Source organism: Zootoca vivipara, chromosome 2 (assembly GCF_965207765.1).
Source record: "Zootoca vivipara chromosome 2, rZooViv2.hap1.1, whole genome shotgun sequence".
In the NCBI taxonomy this organism is placed as follows: Eukaryota; Metazoa; Chordata; class Lepidosauria; order Squamata; family Lacertidae; genus Zootoca; species Zootoca vivipara.
In genome coordinates, this window is record NC_142584.1 from 49923791 (window position 1) to 49946298 (window position 22508).

Here is a 22508-nt window from a genome sequence, read left to right on the forward strand (position 1 = left end):
TTCTCAATTGTAGGAAAGTGGTTTTTTTTCTTTAACTGCAATTAGAAGCCAGAACGATCTGGGTTTTTCTAATCTTCTAGATTGCACTGCCAACAGCTCAGGTGAAATGTTTCTACTCATCTATACATTTGTTCTAGGGTGAAATGGTAGGACAGGCATAGGCAACCTTGGCTCTCCAGATGTTTTGGAACTACAGCTCCCATGATCCCTAGCTAACAGGGCCAGTGGTCAGGGAACATGGGAGTTGTAGTTCCAAAACATCTGGAGAGCCAAGGTTGCCTATGCCTGCAGTAGGACCTAACATTTCAGAACACCCTCGTAGCTATACCATAGCACACTCAGGAGCTAACCAGGAAGGAGTGTGGTGTTTCAGACTGCATGTAGTGATTATCCAGGAAGATCAATATTTCTGGTTTTACAGACGGTGTGGATATTGTTATAAACAATTTAAAGGGCCTGGGTATTATCTATGCACGTCAGAGGCACAAATCCACTCGTGAGCAAGGGTGGAGAAGGAAACCACACAAGTCAGGAATAATATGCTGCACAAAGATGGAAACGTTTAACAGAATCATAGAATTGTAGAGTCGGAAGGGACCCCAAGGGTTATCTAGTTCAACCCCTGCAAAGAATCCCTGACAGGTGGCCATCCGACCTCTGCTTTAAAACCTTCAGTACAGGAGAGTCCACCACATTCCATTCCACTGAGTTGGTCGACTAGTGATGGCCAATTTAGAGTGCATTAGGATAGATATCCATAACTGAGAATCATCTGGAAAAGTTGCTGATTGTGGCACATTGAGAAGTGATTTTGCAGAAGCGCCTTTGTAATGGGGAGATGTGCAAGGCGAACATGGTGCATTTTTTTTTTGCCATAGCCCCCGCCCCTCCTTCATTTCACTGTGGCTTGTAGTGGAGAACTTCCCAGTAGCTTGTGCCCTAAATATGTGAGTGTTTTGCCCATATATAATGTGGAGGATCAGATCATGACAATGGAGGATTACACTTGGTAGTTCTGAAAAGCTCAACCATTCTGAACAAGAGGTACTCCATTGTGGGACCTCACTATGCAATGCCTAGGGCTTACTGGCCTCCTGCCTTGGGAGGTCCACCTCCTGCTGATGTGAAGGTGATATCACATTGGCTAACGGCATCCGATAACTGAAAAGTGCTATAGCTTCCCTACTTCCTGACATTCTGTGCCCTTAACTTAGAAGTATTTTGCTAGTGTCAATGGCTCCTCTTACTTCAGCATAGTTATTATGGATGGTATACCACTGGTTATAATTGAGTTCAAGTGCTTCCACTTGGTAAACACTCCAGCATAGCAATTACTGGTAGTCTACCATCATTCATATCTACAGTGGTATTTGGTCATGTATCTGTGGCTCAAAAGAAAATTGCGCGCTCTGTGCTTCCTTAAACCACATTCCAGTTGTGGGAATGCTGAACTTTCTCTCACACTTTGGTCATGGAGAATATATTAATAATCCTTTCAAAATGTCACGATGCGTTACTGCTTCTGAGCACTTACCCAGCCTCTCCCTCATGCCTTTCTCAACATAATAACACTCTTGCAACATGGGGCTTAAACCTACACAGCACAATTTGCTCTCTGTTCTCTGGTGGACATCTACCAGGGACGGTGCTGCCGAGCCTTTTAGGAACGCAAGGAGCTGTGTTATGTGAAATCAGAACATTAGTCAGTCTAGCTCAGTCTGGATAAACCCAGCCTCCACTGCCTGTCAGGCACTGTGAGGATTTTAGACAGAGGTTCTTTCCCAGCTCTCTCTCTGGCTACTGGGGATGGAAACTGAGGCCTGTCTGCTTCATGTAAACTATGTGCTCTCTACCTATTGTGACACACTCACTCTCTCTTCACTGGAACAGACATCTCCAACTTGGTACCTGCTATCAAGGCCTCAAGGCTGGAGGGTGGGCACAGAAGTGGCACTTCAAATCTGGCTTCTTCACCCACTCAGAACCGTGAGCTGGGGTCAGAGCCCATCCAAGGTATTTTGCTGCCTCTGGCGAAGGACAAGATGGAGCTGCCATTCTATTGTCAAAAATCAGCTAAGGGTGGGTGGGTGGTTGAATCTCATGACACCAGAGGCAATGAGTCCTCCACAGGTTAGGGGACACAGCTCTGCCCATATCCCACCTTTCAGCATTTGCCACCTAAGATGGCTGCTTCACCAGTCCAGGGTAGTGGGAGTGGTATGAGTGGAAATCCCTCAGCTCAGGAAAGTGTAGCCTAGGCATCCCCAAACTGTGGCCCTCCAGATGTTTTGGCCTCCAACTCCCATGATCCCTAGCTAACAGGACCAGTGGTCGGGGAAGATGGGAATTGTAGTCCAAAACATCTGGAGGGCCAAAGTTTGGGGATGCCTGTTAAGCCTATGAAGGTCGACTCTTAGGGGCCCACACCAAACATTTGATGCATTAAAAAAACCACCCTGATTCAGTGCCTCTATTTAACAAGGATCGGTGTTAGTGAGAAAGATCTTTAGCAGTTGCCAGTTACCATTGTAACCCATTCCAGATCCTTTTAAAAAAGAATAATCAATAAAAGAAAAGTTGCTGCTCATTTGAAACTGCAAAGCCCAGTGTCTCATCTCTTCGTTGCCAGCGTCTGGTTGCGAACTCCTCCACCACCATCAAGCCGTACTTGTGAACAGTTACACCCACTGCAGTTACTTTGGCAAATTATTTACGCTAATTATTGCCAGGAACAATACCCACAGCTCAGTCTTCTTCAAGCTGACTCAGAAATAAGTATCACTTTGTTCTATGGAGCTTACTTGAAGCAGGCATAGGATTGTAGCCCTAGTCCCCTGGCTTTATGACTGCAATTTGCAATGCAAAACACAATTAAAGGTACAGCCAAGGTTCAGTACAAAGGAAGGAGCAGCTCACTCTTAGAGAACTGACGGCACTAATGGCTGCCTGCTGAGAGAGCCAGCTGCTGGAGAGAGGAGGGCCATTGTCTATTGAAAGAGGAACTGGCTGGCCAGCCGAATCAACTTTTCTCCCTCTCCATCTTAAGACTATTACAGCTGCAGACCTTGCGGCTTTAAAACTTTGCCAGCATTCCCTTCCTGCTCCCTGAAGGAGTTTGATGAATTCAAAAGCTTGCTCACTATCTTGTGACACCAATTTGTGGTCCTGATGTGAAAAGATGGACAAACACAGCTATCTGTGCTTTTGGAAAACAACAAACATTTATGTCCAGGAGAGGAGTACTAAAACTGGAGGAAGATGGGTTGTTTTTTTCTTACCCCCTTTAGTGCTTTTGGTGGGTTGTACCCAAACACTACCCAATTCGACTCTGCTTAGTGCATCAGCTAAAATTAATCTTCAGCTCTGCTACTTTGTTTCTTGGTTACTTAGGTCTTCTGCCTCACAAGGAAAATGTCTGTTTGGATCTGAAGTTGGATCCAAGCAACAGTTAGACCAGGGGTTCCCAAACTAAGGCCCGGGGGCCGGATGCGGCCCTCGTGAGCCAATTGTGTGGCCCAGGCCAACCCCCGCTGCCCGCTCTTACCGGCACACCGCAGTGCAGTTGTCCATCTATAGGTCGGTGCGGCACCAGAAATGATGCCTGTGCATGCACAGAAGCCATTTTCAGCAGCACCCCGCACCAGAAAAAGCGAGTGCACACGCGTATGGGAGCATGTTCCCCTGCCCTCTGGCCCGCTGCATGATTGGGGACCCCTGAGTTTGGGGACCCCTGAGTTAGACCATTCTTTAAAAACTGGGGGTCTACCATGAATGTTTCTTTGTCTCAATGGCCTTTGTGCTACCTGAATCTTGTTAGCTCCCAATAGCTCCTCCAGGATTACAACTTAAATGGCTATGCAGGTTGAACATCATGCTAGCCTTTTCTCCACCTTTTGCTTGATATGCCAGCCTGATATACTGGTCTCGGTCCAGCATACCTGAAGGAGCGTCTCCATCATTCTGCCCGGACACTGAGGTCCAGCACCGAGGGCCTTCTGGCGGTTCCCTCATTGCGAGAAGCCAAGTTGCAGGGAACTAGACAGAGGGCCTTCTCGGTAGTGGTGCCCGCCCTGTGGAACGCCCTCCCATCAGATGTCAAAGAGAAAAACAACTACCAGACTTTTAGAAGACATCTGAAGGCAGCCCTGTTTAGGGAGGCTTTTAATGTTTAATAGATCACTGTGTTTTATTTTTCTGTTGGAAGCCGCCCAGAGTGGCTGGGGAAACCCAGACAGATGGGCGGGGTATAAATAATAAATTATTATTATTATTATGGAAGGGTTCTGAAGGGTTCAGAAAGCTTCTTCACTATTTTGTGACATTTTGCACATGTTGTTAAATAAAGGTATTGCTCTGCAATAGATTCCCACCACCACCAGTGTCTGACCAAAACTGATGTTTAAAAAGCGTGCTGTCAGGAGCAGTATAAAGCACAGCGCAGTTCCTTGCATCATGGTAATCTACATACAAAGATCTTCTATGGCAACAGTCTCCTCCCCCGTTTTCATAGGAAGCTGATACAAGTTACTCCATTGGTTCACCTAGCTCAGTATGCCCAATGACATTCCCTGGAGCAGCTCCCCAGGGTTTCACAAAAAGGTACAGTGGTACCTCGGGTTAAGAACTTAATTCGTTCTGGAGGTCCGTTCTTAACCTGAAACTGTTCTTAACTTGAGGTACCACTTTAGGTACCACGCTACCGCCACGCTGCCACCGCTCAATTTCTGTTCTCATCCTGAAGCAAAGTTCTTAACCCGAGGTACTATTTCTGGGTAAACAGAGTCTGTAACCTGAAGCGTCTGTAACCCGAGGTACCACTGTATTTCCCAGGCTTACCAGGAAATGCTAGAAAGTGGACCTGGGACCTTTCAAATGCAGGACATGTGGTCTATACACTGCTACGCCCTGCTTTAGGTTTCTTAAACTTTGGGGCAGACTCTGAGATCTGGCAAGCCCTAGTGGCAACCCGCACAAATAAAAGATGTTAATTCATCTGCTTCTTTTCCTCTTCCAGTCTGGGCAAGTACAGTTTGTTTTGTTTCCTTCAAGAACATACACATTACATAAATGGTACCATTTTTCAAATGTCTTTCCATCAGTGGGCTGCAGGGGATGGGAAGTTGTTTAATATGTTTCAGTATAAAACCAAAGAACCTTTTATTGAGCCACTTTGCCCCCTAGCAGTTAGGCATATTAGGGTCACAAGATAAGCAGCAGCGTTTCCCAGATATAATCCATTTACTTTGTACTTTGCGTCTAATGGGCAGTTTGGGGGACAAGCATTCTCCAGCATGTATTTAAAGGGATCCATTTGAAAGATAAGTAAATTGCAGCCCGCTCATTAAACCCAGCACTTCATGCCACACTGCAAACATATATTTAACTAAGAAAGAAACACTACTATGGGCTTTCTGTTTTCTTCTTCCCTCTGAGATCTTGAAATGTTGTGATTCATCATCATTTCCAAAAGTACCTGAAAATTACAGGGCAAGCAAGATTGCAAAATGCTACAAGGATCAGGGAACTCAGTGCATTTATAAGCAGAGAAAGCATTTTCTATTCAGCTCTCTATGCTTGCCTCTGGATTGATCTGAGCACTGTCTGAACAATGGTGTTATTTGATCACGATACCTTTGAGTGGCAAATACAGTGCCTTCCACATTTCAGGGTGCACAGCCCCCTAGTGGAACTAGGGGGCACTACAAACGATTAAGTAAAGGCACCATACTTAAGCTGCAATTTAAGTACACCCCATTGAACTCAGTGGCACTTATTTCTGAGTAGAACTAGACTGCAGTGTCACAGTCCACTCCTATACAAGTCTGCTCAGAAGTAAGTCACATTGAGTTCAAGGAAGTGCCAGTCAGGTGGGGTGGAGTCACTCTTCTGAGACCAGCATTGCTACTGCTTACCTGAAGGAGGCAGGGCAAAGGCAAGGTTGGGGCTATTTGAATACACCAGCTGGAGTGCCAGATTTGCTTTGCTGGTGCATCCACAAAGCTTTAACCTCATCACCATTACCCTATCCCACCCTAGTTCATTTGAGTAAGCTGCAGGAGTGCTTCCATATCTAATGGATAGCTCAGTTGGTAAAGCATGAGGGTTGTGGGTTTGAGAGTCCCATGTTGGGTGAAAGATTCTTCCATTGCAGGGGGTTGGACTAAATGACCATTGTGGTCCCTTCCAACTCTACGATTCTAGGATTCTATGGCTGTGCCCCACCACACCAGCCACTACTGGAATGCACCTCATTTAATAATGCAGCCTACATCAAATAGACTCCTCAGAGACAGCTAAACTTTGATTTAAACAGCTGCTTTTCAAAAAGCTGAATTTCCATGTGGGAACAGAGAGCTACAACCACAGAGGATAATTTCACCACCGACATGGCCGAGTATTTGAATTGGTCTGTGGAAGAAATCTTGTAGATATATGGAGGGTAATATTAAGCATAAATGGTTTGACCAACAGGGGTGAACCAAAATGGGGCTTAAAAAGTTGTCCTTCTCTCATGAAATACCCAATTCCTTGGCATTTAGGGGAGCTTGGAAACAAGGTTAGAATGTTCATTAATTCAGAATGAGGGTGGAGAGCGTTGTCAAACTTGGTTTGAATACCCATCATGTACATAGATGTGTTAGGAAGCCTATTAGGAGTAAGACCTATGCTACTTGCCTTCACTTTTATTTGTCATTGAATTATTATCACATTACAAAAAATCTGACTGAATGGCATGACCTCATCCCATTTTTACATGATTTCCAATTGCGTTGGATCACATCAACAATATGTTTATGTTCTGTTTTGCATTTTTAAAACAATGGTCCTGACCCTGCATACCAACTACGGTAGAGAAGCAGCTATAAACAGGCAGTGAGTATCACATGAAAAAGTTAAGGAAAGGTGGTTTCATGCATTTTTTCACACATACTCCCAAATCCCCCTTCTCATTCTCAACATGTTTGTGGGCAAATATTTGGCAGAGCCCTGTAATTGAGCAATACGGTCCTCATGTAAAGCAGACTAGCAATATTTTTATTCTCACACACTGAGCCCCCTCTATACTATTGTTACCTAATGGGAGAACAGCGAACACGTTTGAGTGGATTTGAAAGAAACTCAGTATGAAGATTAAGAAAGATCCACTCTCCGCACAGACAGATTCATCGATTACATATATTACAACAGAGCAGTCTTTGCAAACGGTCTTTATACTACAGCATACTTAGCGTAATTGTTATTTCAACCATTGTTCTAACAATGAAGACAGCCACACTGGTTCATCACAGCAGGCTACAGTGACATTTAGGAAGCCGATTCCTATGATGAAAGAACAGAAGATGAAGACACTAACTCTTATTGTTTGATGCTTATGAAGAGAAAACCACAGTGAAAGCATCAACGACGCCTGCACTGGAGGCCTAGTACTTTATTGACAGTATTTAAAGGCTCGTCATCCTCTGGACATATTTATTTTGCTTTGCTTAGTAATCCAAATGACCTGACTAATTGCCCTAGCTCTTAAGAGGCTGACAATAGCTCGCTTCTTAGATCACAGTGAAAGGCAAAGGATTGTACACATGGAATGTAAAGACACCTATAGAACACAAAGGAATTCATCTGTGAATCTGTGCTGACTCCTGAGTCCTGGTGTTATAGGAGAGGAAACCAATGTATCAGGATCCACTGTTCCCACTACCTTCCTAATTTTACACACTTCTAATCAGTGGTGGATGAACCCTCTCCGTCACCCAGGGCGGTACGCCGAGGGGCGGGGCGAACCGCCTGGCAGCCCGATCGAACTGAGCATGCCTGGCAGCCTGTATGGATGCTGTGTGAGCGGCGCCCATACTGACTGTGTGCGTGCCCTTCGTCGCTTCATAGCTGGGGGGAGGCAGTGGCCCATCTTGTCACCCCCAGGGTAGCACCCGGGGCATACTGCCCCATCCGCCCCCTTCGTACGCCACTGCTTCTAATATGTCCTTCCGTTGTGGATTGCTACTTCTACCTCTACTCTCTTCTAAATTGGGCCTGCAATTCTGAACATATCTTTTGGGCACTCAGCTCCACTGAATAGCTTATTGCTGAGTAAAGATTGATCGGCTTGCATTGTAAAGAGACAATTTAGTTTCTCTCCATAAGCTCCTGTTGCAATTTAGTTCAGAACTTGATTAAAAGTAAGTGTTTTACATCTACCGCTAAACTGAGATCACGATGATGATTTTACAAAATGCCACTGTTGTATCTTGGAAGCCAAGGAACCCTTCATGCAACATCTAATCTATAACTCATGCTATACTTCAGAAATTATGGGATATTAACAAACCTGTTTCCTTATTGCACAGCATCAAGTAAGAGTATTACTCCCATTCCTACAGCAATCCTGTACACATCTATGCAGAAGTCCCCGTGAGTTAAAAGAAACTTATTCCCAGATACAGGATTGCCATCTTTCGCCGAACTCGGAATTAATAAAGGAAGGGTTCAAAAGAAATTAACGTTGCACTCAGAACTATCAGATGTTAAGCCATCTGGTCTCATGCAATGAGTTGCGTCGGGCACTGAGGAGTTGGGGTGTGTGAGGGAGGAGAAGCTAGCCACAGATTTTCATCAGCGAGCTGTTAAATTAGTCCTTTTGCTTCACAGGGCTTGTTTTATTCAATCTGCCTTTATTAAGAACACAGGTTTGATTCTGTGAGGAACAAATTCTTCTAAGTTCTTAAAAGGAAAATGGTTGTAAGCATGCTTTTATTAGGCTGCATTACTGGATAACCAATACAACATGTTACCATTATGAATCATCTGATTTAGAGTGACACGAAAGGAACTTGGAGGAGTGGGGCGGGGGGAGGCTCCCAGCCAAAACACTGGCAGGCCACAGCTCAGCAGGCCAGATTTGATCGGCGCTTGCTGAGTTTTCAGCTGTGCTCAGTAGCAACCGTGTCTACGGCTTATCGTTATTTAGAGTACACTTCCCAGACATGTAATAGTGTTGAGGAAATCAGGGCCAGGCTGAAGACTTGTCTACATTACAAATGTAAACCAGTTTCAAACCTGTTTATCCCTCATGACTCTAGCCTAACTGAGGAACTGGGGTCTGTAGTTCTACAAAGGAACAAAGGACTTCTGACAGAATTCTCACAATCCACCAAAATGTACAATTCACACAGATATATATGAGAGACCATGACAGTTAAACTGATTTCAAACTAATGCTATGGTGTGGATAATATGCTCTCCAAGACACAGAGTGCTGCAAAGACAATCCCTCTGCGGTGAAAGAAATAACCAGGAAAACTAAAATTATCTTGGCTTGACCCTCATTAGGGAGCCTTGTGTATTAGACCTTGCCAAATAGATAGAGGCAACACTGTTTTGCCCTAATACAGTTTTTGCTATCCATAGCACACAGACCTGCTTTTTAAATTGTCCTTTTGTAGAGTGACATGAAATTAATGGATTCACCATTCATTGACCAATTGCATATATGTCTCAACGTTGCTCTAAAGAGCTCAAGGCAGCACACACAGCTCTCCCCTTTTGTATCTTCACAACAGCCCTGTGAGGTAGATTAGTTTTAGAGATAGTGATTGTCCAAAGTTCAAGGCTGAATGTGGATTGAACTTGGATCTCCTCAGTCCTAGTAAGGCACTCTTTACAACTACACACACGGCTTCTCACCAGTTTTACTGTTAGTCATACAAATGTATTTCTTGGGTGATTCCTGACAAGGTATTTACTCTGGGACAACCATTCTTTATTCACTCATCCCCCCCCCCCCCACTCTGGGCATCCCCGTTATGTCATCAACATACTGTCTATCCTGTGTTTCCCATCATATTGCTTCCATTTGTTTTTGAAGCTCAGGAAGGAGGATGACTAAGAACACTCTCTAATTAAAGAACTAATTAAAGAGCCTGCCCACTTTGGCCCTCGCCATACAGATAGCATATGAGATTGAAGTGAATGCCAAGCATTTTATTAGATACAATGTGGAACCACAGCAACAATGTTGCTTGGAGCTCTTTGTTCAAAGAGCTACATCTTAGGAGGAAGGCTAAAGAGTTGCGGTTTAGATACACCCATTATATATGTGCATGAATACATACATCACCAAAGTTGCCTTTTTAAGCAACAGCTTGAGCTAGCTGTTTATTGTTGGAATATACTGAGGAGAAACTGAAAGGACCTGGAAAAAAAGGATAAAGGCGGGATCTAGCCCATAACAATGAGATACTTTGTTTTTTAAAACGAGGTTCTAAATTTAACCAGTGGGAGAGGTTGACACCTTTCTTTGAGTTTTAATGCACGCAATGCTGGAGATGCTAGCTACTGAGCACCTGAGGTAGCTGCACTTGTCGGTTTAGATTTTAAATACCCACCCAGTTTGTTTGAAAGTCAAAAGAGTTCACTGAAAACGCAACAGCTGGGTCACTGGACAACTTCAGAGTCCATCATTCTGTTCACATACTTCAGCATTAATTGATAAAGGCACCTAAAGACAATTGCTAGGGGAGTAGGTAAAAAAGGTAAAGGATCCTTAGACGGTTAAGTCCAGTCAAAGGCGTCTATGGGGTTGTGGCGCTCATCTCACGTCAGGCCAAGGGAGCTGGCATTTGTCCACAGACAGCTTTCTGGGTCATGTGGCCAGCATGACTAAAGCACTTATGGCGCAATGAAACACCATGACGGAAACCAGAGTGCACAGAAATGCCGTTTACCTTCCTGCCCCAGTGGTACCTATTTATCTACTTGCACTGGCATGCTTCCAAACTGCTAGGTTGGCAGGAGCTGGGACAGAGCAACAGGAGCTCACCCCGTTGTGGGGATTCAAACTGCCAACCTTCTGATCGGCAAGCCCAAGAGGCTCAGTGGTTTAGAGTCTAAACTTTAGACCACAGCGCCACCCATGTCCCTGTTAGGTTTCTATTCCTCTCACTGTGCAGGTCACATGACTGTGTTATGCATTCCAGCAAAGATTGTTGGAATCTTTCCTGTCCCCGGCTGTGGATCTTTCCTGTCCCCGGCTAACCGACAGTCCCTATACTAGGCGAGTAAGCCTCACTGGACACACTGGGACTTCACTTACTTCTAAATAATCATATATAGGATTGCCCTGAGAGGCCATTTATGAAGTTGCTTTGTTAAGGGAAGAACAACTGTGATTCATTTATAGAAAAAGGCAGCCTTGTCTGACGGATAGCCAACAATTACCCCAGACCCTCTTTCCTTCCCTCCGTCTTCGTTCCGACCTCCACCAGAGTCCCAACTCCCACCAACTCATTGTCACAAACACAATAACAGTAATTATCCTATAATTGAGCACTACAGTCACACTCTAGCCAAAGACGTCAGTGCGGGAAGGAAACTGGTAATGTTCACAGTGATTATTTATTTCCCCATTGTCTCATACATGGGTGGTATCTGTTGGGAAACCGGCCTTTCATCAACCCACTTCATCTCTCCCTCCAGCCCTCTGGATCGGAATCCACCTAGGCAAGGCTTGTCTGCCACTGGTGCTCCTGGCTAGACATCAGAAGAGAAAGGGGCAAAAGATTTGTTAATGTGTGGAAAAAACCCTGCCAGGTTCTCAAAAGTATTTTAATAGATTTCTTGTAATTGTGCTTCACTAAGGCTTTGTAGAGAGAAATTCAAAGCATTGTTTTCTAGCCTAAGGCTTCCATACGGTATCATGATATGAAGATGTTCTTAAAAAGACATTTTGCTATCAGGGAGGTTAGGGTGGTGGTGGTGGTGGAAGAAGCAAATGTTCATTAATAACATATAGTCTACTTTCAAGGTGTCATTTCAATACGAAAGGAGCAGTGATGCATTTAGGTGATTTTAGACTCTGGGCCGGATCCATCTTAGGGACTCCATCAGCAGAAGTGCTGTGCAATGGCTTCCACTTGCGTAACAGGGCATTCCCCCTTCTCCTCCCATCATGGACCCTCCCCACCCCCAATGGGCTGTGTGGGAGTCGGGAGAACCCCCAGAACAGTGCATGGGGTGATGGGGGATAGTTCCATTTGACAAACTGGGGGGGCAATTGAAATAACTGGAGCGTTGGCGGAGCAATCTTAAGTGGTGGTGGTGGGGAATGGCATGATAGACCTACCAATGTATCCCATGCCCTGTCAGCTTGCTCCAGCCAGGAACATCATCTGTGGTGCTTTTTGGTGGAGCAGAAAAGGTTCCTAGTCATGGGAGCAGCAGAGGCTCACAGAGATAGGCAGACAGGCCCCTCTGCCATATCCTAACCAGGGGGTTAGGATTGCTTTCTCAGATAGCACTATAGAAGCATCATTATTAAGGCAGTTTAATATGTGAGATATAAAGCTCCCTCACACAAAAGGAACATTATGACATTGCAGTTGATGAGGCTCACAGTCTCCATCTCTCAGCCAATGCACAAATGTGTTTCTGTCGTTGGCCATGTAGCTGCATTTTCCACTGTCCACTGCAGAAAGAAAGTCCAGGCAAGAACAGTTGTGTGTCTATCTATCTATCTATCTATCTATCTATCTATCTATCTATCATCTATCATCTATCTATCTATCATCTATCTATCTCTATCTATCACCTCAAAGCTTCTTATGCCATCCGCTGAACTTAATAGCAAAAATAATACTTATAAGAATACACTGCTATAACAATGAGCTACAGTATGAAACATCTCCTGGATTCACTTTTCCTTGCGTTATTGATAAGCATCAGTCAGAAGGAGGGTCTATAGGTTAAATCTATATTGCTTTGAATTTCCCTTCTATGGCCAAGATCAGACGCCATCAACACATCTTGAACTGATTTAAGGCCCTGGGGTGTTACTTAGTGCCATTCAAAACACAGCAAGCCATTTTCCATGCGCCGAGGCCACTAGGGCTCGTTAGAATGGCATTTTTAATAAAAGTGGAGTGTAGCTACAACAGTTTGCAGCCCTGCTCTCCAGATCAACCGCTATGTACGTCATTCCCCTCTGCCCCCATTCACATACCCTCCAGACTTTTGACTATAAGGACAAATTCATATTAGGTATAATTCTACTGAAACCAATACCATTCTAACCAACATACATTAGAGTTAAAGTCATTTGACGTTACCGTAAAAATGTGTGTATGTGTGCGTGTTTATTTTTATTTTTTGAAGGTTCCATGGCACGAAAGAAATCCAATTAATAAAGAGATGAAAAAGAACATATCTGGTTGAGGATCCCTTTAGAACAATATTTTGATCCTGGAAACAATGAAAAGGAGTTAACTATAGCATTATCTATCTACTGCTAGGAATGGATTAAAATTAGAATGACAACATTCAAAATAGTGGACTAATGCGGAACGAAATGACCAATGGAAGATTATTCTGCAGGAGAATTATTATGGCTGTGACTCTGGCCTATGAGATTCATTTCATTTCATTTTAACCGACGTGGAAAGTTTCAGGGTTGAAGAAAAATATCTGTCAAATTTTTGTGAGTGTGCTATCAAACCCACATAAAGCTTTGTTGTGGTACAGTAAGCATATCTGAGTTCCATGATATATCAAATGAAGAGTCAGGCAAGACAGGATATTGTCTCCAATAGTGGCTCATCAGATGATTCAGCAAAGTTCATAAAAGTGTCAAATGATGGTATCCATTTCCTTCTCCCCTTTCTTTGTTCCCAGTCTCACTAGAGAGAGATACCATCTCTGACACTGACAACTTCAGTTTTGACTATTATACCTATAAGCATTTTATATGTATTTTAGTAACCAGTAATATTTCTCTGTGTATTTAAAAAACACTCATAAAATCATTTAGTCTTTTACTATTATTAAATCTGCTAGTCGTCAAGTGACCACCGCCACCACTGCTTATTGCAGTTAATAAGCAATAATTAATTATGACCCCATTCAGGAGTCATTCTTTTTGTATGCTTTGACGAAGACGAAAGTATAAATATTCTTTTGTCATTCTCTGAACATACCATTTTAGAGCTCTGTTTTCTTTTAACCATTTTTTCCTCAGCTAAAAGTTCCTTAACATTTAGAAATTATTCCTAAAGAATATGGTCTATTTCTCTCGACCATTTTAGATGTCTTTTCTTTTTGGTTCCTCCTCTAGACATTCTTGGAAGAGGGCAACCAGAACACACACACACACACACACACAGAATTAGATATGCACCCATACACCCACCCTGGATCGCAATCATTGCCAAGAGTGCTTTTGTCTGTTACATACAGTATTTGATTACTGCCACATGGGGTGGCTTTGAAAAAGTGTCTGGAAGTTCCTGCTACTTCAGAACACTGTGGTATAGGTTTAAAATCCAAAATGCTAGTTATTACCTCTATAGCTTGAAATGGCTTAGGACCAGAATACACAAAGGACCACCCACACCTGCCTGCTCATTAAAATATATTTCAAGTTCCACTCATGTTTGAGTTGTTCTGGGGTGATGCATGTAGGAGAGACCCTTCTCTGGTTTTGTCTAGGTTTTGGAACACCCAAGCTAGGGAGGTATGCCTTGCCTGTTCTATGATTAGCCTGTTCTATGATTAGCCAAGCTAATAATGATCCTTCTAGCGCTTAAGAGAATGGTTGGTTAACATGTTTATTTGCTGTGCCCCTGCTTGTTTTGTTTTTTGTTTTGTTAATAAACAGATTATTTTCTTACATTTTATCATTTTAATATTTGTTGTAAGCTTCCTAGAGCAGAGGTTCCCAAACCAGCTAGTCTATGGTGTGTCTGTGGATTGTGGCTTAAGATGGGAGATGGCAAATCCATCATATTAAATATTCACATTGGAGTTCCTTTTTACTGTATTTTTATTAATCCTTTTATTTCTTATACTGCATTTTACTGTCTTGTGATTTAATTTCTTTGGAATTCAAATCATAATACAATATATAAATAATAATAGCAGCAATAACAATAGCAGAGCACCTAGCACAGCATATTACAATTGTTATAACTGGCAAAAGAATCATGAAGTGGGTGGTGCGAGGAAGCCTTTTTGGGAACCGCTAGCCTAGAGCATTTTAAAATAGTAAACGAACTGTGAAAAAGACTCAACGAATTGAAAGTGGAGACGCTATAGGTACTTTCCCTTGTTTATTTGTTTGCTTGGTAATAAATTTTTTTTTTAAATAAAAATTGGTTTTTTATATATATGAAAGAAAGTTGGAATATCTAGATCTAGCATTCTTTGTCTAATTTCAAATGACATCTGCAGGTGAACAGTTCAGACCTGTGGCAAGTAGCCTGCTAAGCATCTCAGAAGGGGCTAGGAGAGAGAGAGAGAGAGAGAAAGAGAGAGAGAGAGAGAGATTGTTGCCCCAGCCATATTTTGTTCTGGCCCCACCCCACCCCTTGTTGGCTCATGGGCTTTGACAGATTAACCTAGAGAAATGTAGCCCTCAGAAAAAAATAATAATATATGCTGCCCTAGCTCTTTTTTTTGGGGGGGGGAGATGATCACTGATATTAGCTTTGACAAATGACTGAAGGGTAAAAAATGGGGAAGGGCACATTCCCTACCTTAGATCTGGCTCGGTCCCTTGTAAAGCATGTTGAGATGCGATATGAACTCCACAGTACTGTTCTGTTGTGGTGTATTTCCCAAAGGTCCTTGTTTCCCCCTCAGAAAGGAGCCATGAGGTATAAGCCTTTTATACGTGATGTATATGTAAGAGATGCCTACACTTTCTTTCATCTTCTTGAAGTCATTTATCGCTGCCGGCTCTTTTTGGCAGGGTTCCCATTCATCTCTCTATGACACCTTGCGCATGTTGAGTTTTACTGTAGTATAAATATGCACTCGTTTATATTGTGTGCACCCTTGGTTCTCATTTCCCTTCCATCAGCAGCCTTCCTGGTTCCCTCCCAAAAGTCAGGTTAACTTCCTCGGTGAGGTGTGGTGTGGTGCGCCAGGACTAGGCCAGGGATAGGCTAACAGCCAGTGCTTTTAGCTCCCACATTACACTGTCGCCATATGATGTCGTTTAAATATCAGGCCAACGAGGTGAATAAAACCTACAAAAGTTTATGGTGTGTAAATTACAGCTGCACCTTTCCCCTTTGCCTCTGCCTGTGGGCTCCAGGGAGTTATAAGTGAAAACAGGCCTCTGGGGGGCTATTTGAATATTCACTGGATAAAGTACTATGGCTTTCTCACGGGACTGTTCCACCTCAGTTTTCATGTGGGGAGCCACTACTCTGGAGGAGCCACCATGTCAAAATTTGCCAGAGCACCCAACCTTAGTAACACATATCTGGTGTTTCTAGTAGCAATTGTTTTGGTGCTTCTCTGGGGTGGGGTGGTTGGGGAAATATGGCTCACTTAAATATAAATATCACTTTTAAGAATGCACAATTCTGAGTAATGAAGCAAGGCATTTTCAAACGTAGAAAGAAAAATATAACTGTGTTTTATCATTTGTTGTTGTTGTTTAGTCGTTTAGTCGTGTCCGACTCTTCGTGACCCCATGGACCATAGCACGCCAGGCACTCCTGTCTTGCACTGCCTCCCACAGTTTGGTCAAACTCATGTTTGTAGCTTCGAGAACACTGTCCAACCATCTCGTCCCCTGTCGTCCCCTTCTCCTTGTGCCCTCCATCTTTCCCAACATCAGGGTCTTTTCCAGGGAGTCTTCTCTTCTCATGAGGTGGCCAAAGTATTGGAGCCTCAGCTTCAGGATCTGTCCCTCCAGTGAGCACTCAGGGCTGATTTCCTTAAGAATGGATAGGTTTGATCTTCTTTCAGTCCATGGGACTGTTTTATCATTGGTTATCATAAAATTATAGAGCTAGAGGGAGCCTTGAAGGACAGCCTAGTTGACCTCCTGCTTGATGCAGGAAATCAACTGCTAGAGCATCTTCAATAGATGGTCACACTCAGTGCTTGAAGACCTCCACAAAGGAGAGCACCCAAACATCCCCTGCAGATAAACGGTTCCATGGTTGAATCCTACCAACAAGAAGTTTCTCCTAACACTCAAACCAAAATTTCCTCTCCTGTAATTTAAGTCGTCTGGGGCAACGGAGAACCAGTTTTTGCTTTCTTCTGTGTGACAGCCTTTGAGGTGTCAGTGCTTGCTTCAGAAAGCAAATGTGAAAAATAAAACCATTTGTTGTATAAATAGCATTAGGAACAAAGAAGAGATGCTGGGTGGTTTGAAGCAAAATGTAGGCATTACCTTGTCAAGGAGGACAGAACTGGAAAACCGTTGATTTGCTGGAAAAGTAGTGTCAGATAGCAATCTAGTTATTTATTTCCTTGCTACCTTCAAATGTAGCTACCTTCAAATTTACTAACCTTAAAATAGCATTTTCTTAAAGGTCAGCACATAGTTTAGCTACCAAGAAAGCTGCTTGGGTAAATGATAGCGCAGGAGAGTCTCGGGTAGCAACCCTATTGTGCTCACAGCCATTGTGTGGAGTGTGAGATCAGAAGACAACATGTTCCCGAGAATAGTAGGCAGGTGAACCAAGACATTTTGTCAGGTTGTTAAGACATACTGCATTTTTAAACTCAATGCTCAAAACAAAATAATGGAATAACCATAATAGGTTGGCACCAATATCACAGGGTTTGCCGATAGTGAATGCAGCCCACAGAGGATAATGATCCAGTCTGCAGAATATGAGGGAAGAAAAGTTTGGCTTCAATTTTCAACTCCCTCACTAGGGAGAAATCCCCAGTGAGCACAGAGTGCCATTTCTAAGTAAGCATGCGCACAATTGTGTGCTTTGTGTAGTATTTCAGCTGCTGTTCTTAAATATTATCTGCTTTAGAAGAAATCTGGGATATACTAGCAATTATAAACAAAGGCTTGGATTTATATATTAGGAATATTTAGTTCCTCTCATAAAAGGATATGATGGGGTATTTTATCATAAGGTTTAACTTGTACTTGTCCACGTCATTTTGTTATATTATACAAACTGCCTGATCAGCAACCAGTTTTACTGCAAAGTCAATTTTAATAATAAAGGGAGGGTAGAAGACCAAGCCACCTTCACCCCACCCCACCCCACCCCCACTCCTGCCTAAATATGTTGTTGATGGTAAATTTTATGGACTGGCAGCTATGGGGTCAAATGCTATCCTTTAAGAAGCTGAATTTAGGCCAGGGGGTTCCCAGTGGCTAACCTATCTGTACTGTGCATAGTTCTGATAATCACATCTTTAAAAGGATACTCAAGAATTGGAAAAGGTGCAGGAAGGGGCAACTAAAATGATCATGGCTCTGGAGCAACTCCCTTACGAAGAAATGTTTGGGGCATTTCAGTTTGAAACACAAAAACCTGCTTACACCAGGTCAGCCCAATTGGTCAATGTAGCTCATTCTTGTTCATCGGGGTTTAAGATAGGGGATATTCCTAGCCCCACTGTAAAATGTCATGGATTGAACCAGGGACCTCTTCATTCAAAGCAAATGAGTGGGGTGGGGTGTGGGGAGAAATATCAGTACTGTACATTTATGCACTGCATAATCCGACGAATCTGATGGTGGGCAAGTCAGGACTGATGGAAGAATTTGCTGTAAACTACAGAATTTGCTCCAGCAAGAGCAATGTTAGTGATGGCCACCAAACTGTGTGGTTATAAAAGGGGATTACCCCAATCCAAGAAGCAGAAGCAGAGGAGGAGGAGGAGGAGGAGTTTGGATTTGATATCCCACTTTATCACTACCCTAAGGAGTCTCAAAGCGGCTAACATTCTCCTTTCCCTTCCTCCCCCACAACAAACACTCTGTGAGGTGAGTGAGGCTGAGAGACTTCAGAGAAGTGTGACTAGCCCAAGGGCACCCAGAAGCTGCATGTGGAGGAGCGGAGACACGAAACCGGTTCACCAGATTACGAGTCCACTGTTCTTATCCACTACACCACGCTGGTGGTGGATAAGAATAAGGCTATCAATGATTGCTAGCCATGATAGCTATGTATCAGAAGTGGGATGCCTCTGTATAGTAATTGTTGGGGAACACAACTGGGGAAAGTGCTGCCGTGCTCATGTCCTGCTTGTGGGCACCCCACAGTCATCCGACTGGTCCCTGTGTCAACACAATGGCAGACTAGATGGGCCTTTTGCCTGATTCAACAGGGCTGTTCTTCTGTTCACTATATTAGACAATATAAAGTGACTCTAAGTAAAAGACTGCATTCTTACTCACACTTACTTTGGAGTAAGCCCTCTTATATCCAGCTGCACAGACTTCCAATGGAATATGCGTAAGATTGTGCCACATCTTCTATAAGCATTAAGAACATTTTTCCAAGTATCCATTGCCTGTTATTTTTAGAAATTAGAGCACCCGGGTTCCTAGAGAACAGTTTCAATCTGGCTTTTCACGAAATCCATGCTAACAACATCCATGCTCTCTCTTGTGGCCGCAATACAGAACTGCATCATTCTTTCCAGTGATGAAAACTCCTTTATGTAGTATATATTTTTAATTTTTAAATTCCAAAAGGTAAAAAAATACAGAAACAAAGAGAATGCTACTTCATACACCAAAGCCTCAAATTTCACTCAAACAGGATACCCCAGGATGCTGAACAGTAATTTAAAAAATTCAAATCCAAGCACAAAACCCTTCAGAAAATATGTGATTTACATTAATGGGAGCGCTTCCTTCCTTTCTCATTAGAGACTGCAAATTTATCCATGCCTATGTAAATGTTCTGAAAGTTCAGGCTTTTATTATTAATTGTTTCACATATTTCACCTAAGTGTATTTGATGTACATTATATCACAGGCTGTAGTCCTATGACACTTACACTTGTACAATGTGGAACTTACTTCTGAGTCTACTTCTGAGTAGACAACAAGACTGCGCTGTTAATATTTGAGGGAAAAGTGTTTCTGAGCTGTCAGGCAAAATATTGGAGAGGTGACACTTAGAAACAAGATGCTCAGTTAAGAGAGTTCCTGCTTTCTCTGTGTTTCTGAAATCTGGTGCAGATGTATATAGCTAGATGACTTGTTAGGTCAAATATTGCCAGCTAAACTAGGATCCTCACTGCAGGAGATTTCAACTTGGGCCACTTTTTCCATAGTCTTATATTTTAACTATGGGTGGTTGTGCACTAACTGCAATATTCAGCTTTGACCCTGATTTGATGCTTCATGAAACAATCTACCTAGGTCCGAGGTGCCTCATAAGCTGCCCAGTTTGTTTAGGTGTCTATCCAAGTCTACTTTCTTTCTTTCTTCCTCCTCCACCCAGCTCACTACTGGGAAATATAATTTTTCCCCCTTTTGGCAGAAGTGGGTGAAATTTGTAGACATACATACCCCACCCTGCCCCTTGGATAAAGCCTGTCAAATTAGAAATAAATAGGTCCAAAGGCTGTGATGTGGAGTGCTTTTAAAATTTGATTTTTTTTAAAAAAAGAAAATGTCTATAGCTTTTTTATTTGGCAGCACAATCCACTGATATATGCAGATAAAGTTGTCACTTTTGGGGAGCATGGATCTTGCCAGATTTTAGAAGGGCAGCTGCAGTGGTTTTCTTCTGAGGGCAGCCATGACAGTTTTGAGTGGATGAAAAAGGAACCACTTAACTTATTCTAGTGTGCAAAGTTAGTACCACTGCATGCACTTTAATATCCTTCTTTGTGAAAATGTTCAAATGCGTTCATCACCATAGATTAAAAAAGAACCATGTATTTGACCCCATATCTTTGAAATAAAAAGTCCCCACCCCACAATTTGCATTCCCACCCCAGCCTAATAGGTTATTTAGTTATCATTAATGTGATCCTATTCAGAAAATGAGAATATACAAACATATAAGGAAGCAGGGTGTTCTGGGAGGAAGTTTATAGGGAATTAAAAAAAATAGTGAAATACTCATTAAAAAAAAAACCGGAAATCTTCCTACTAGGCATGCTAGGGGAAGATATCAAACCACAGGATAGATGTCTGATAAGTTATGCCACAGCGGCAGCAAGATTATTAATAGCAAAAGAATGGAAATCTCAAAAGGTATCAACCAAGGAGGAATGGCAAATTAAAGTAATGAATTATTGTAACTTGGCCAAAAGATATGAGGAAGTAAAGGGAATAAAGAAAGAAGATAGCGCGAAAAACTGGAAACTATTCATGGATTATATTAAGTGCCAGGCGGAAAAACCAAATCTATTACAGAATTGTTAAACGCTCAAATGAAAATATGGCAGAGAGAGAGAAAAAAGAGAAGAGAAAGAAACAAGACATAAAAGGAAGAAATAAGGAAATAGCATTGAAAGAATGTATAAAAAACGGTAGAAGCGTAGTAAAATAAAGGGTATGTTGTAGGAAAAGAAACCAAAAGGTGCAGATACAAACAAGAAGGAAAATTGATAAGACAGTTTAGTGAAGGTTGAGAAGAAGGGGAAGGGGTGGGGGGATGGGGGGAAATCAATTGATGTATTTTAGATGTCGATTAACTGAATGGATACATATGTGTATTTTGTTGTTTTTTGTTTTTATTTGTTGACTTTATTTTGTTTCATTTGTTTGTTTTTGTTTTTGTTTTTGTTGTTGTTGTTGTTTTGCTCTTTTTCATCTTATTTTTTTTGTAATCTTGTAGACTTTGTGTAACGATTTGTAATAACCAATAAAGTTTTTTTTAATTAAAAAAAAAAGGAAGCAGACAAAAAAAAGGAGATTCAGCTTATTGTTGCTACAGTCACGAAATCACTGCTTGGGGCGGGAACCCAGGTAAATTATGTTCTGTGCTTCTCCCCACTTGACTTGTCAAAGCTGTACGTATCTATACCACAGGGCGTATCTGCACTACAAATAAATGTACATCTGTTTTGTCAAGGCTGGCTCCAGGTTTGCCATCTGATGGCACTCCTCAGCAGATGTACCAGCAGTAGTGGCACTGTAATCCTACCATTTTAAATTTCCCATACACAGAATAACACTGTAGAAAACTTAAAGTGGTGAGTGGCTGAAGAGGAAGAGGTGGGATTCAGCACTGGTAGCTCATTGCCAGTTGCCCTAAGATGTCAGGTACTGCTGCTGGTTGGCTGGTTAAGGTGGCCAGGTGTCCTACTTTACAGAGGATAGTCATCTATTTGAAGGACTTAGCTACCTGAAGGTCCAAAAAAGTATTATTATTATTATTATTTTTGGCTTTTAGGTCTATCTAGTCTAGAAATGCCACACTTCCGTATGCTTATTGCCATACAGTAATCACATCTTGGTTCATATTAGATGGAAATATTAAATGGCAAATGCAATTTCCATAAGAAGTGAGTTATTAATTTAATAAGAGCTGAAAATTAAAGATGCCGTTTTATAATGTTACCCAAGTTGAAGCCGTAGTTGGTAATAATTCTGAATGTTTTTGTCTTCTGCAAGTATTTTTAGACTATTACAAATTACGTGACAATAAATTCTGGTTGTCGTTTTATCCCCCTGGAGCAGAGCTATGTTTTGGATGTTTTAAGCACTGCGTTCACATATAAGTTTATGCTGAACAATATTTGGCTGATATGTAAGCAACAGCTCCTCTAGTTTATTTGAA

General features: G+C 42.4%; 1 long non-coding RNA gene across 1 annotated transcript in view; it reads right to left on the reverse strand.

Moving 5' to 3' along the window:
- LOC148686855 (uncharacterized) overlaps positions 1 to 17083 on the reverse strand; it is a 36695-nt gene extending 19612 nt beyond the window's left edge. Inside the window, exon 1 of the long non-coding RNA XR_015948111.1 lies at positions 15522 to 17083. This is a non-coding gene — a long non-coding RNA (uncharacterized LOC148686855). The remainder of the gene's footprint in view (positions 1 to 15521) is intronic.
- Between the last annotated feature and the right edge of the window lie 5425 nt (positions 17084 to 22508).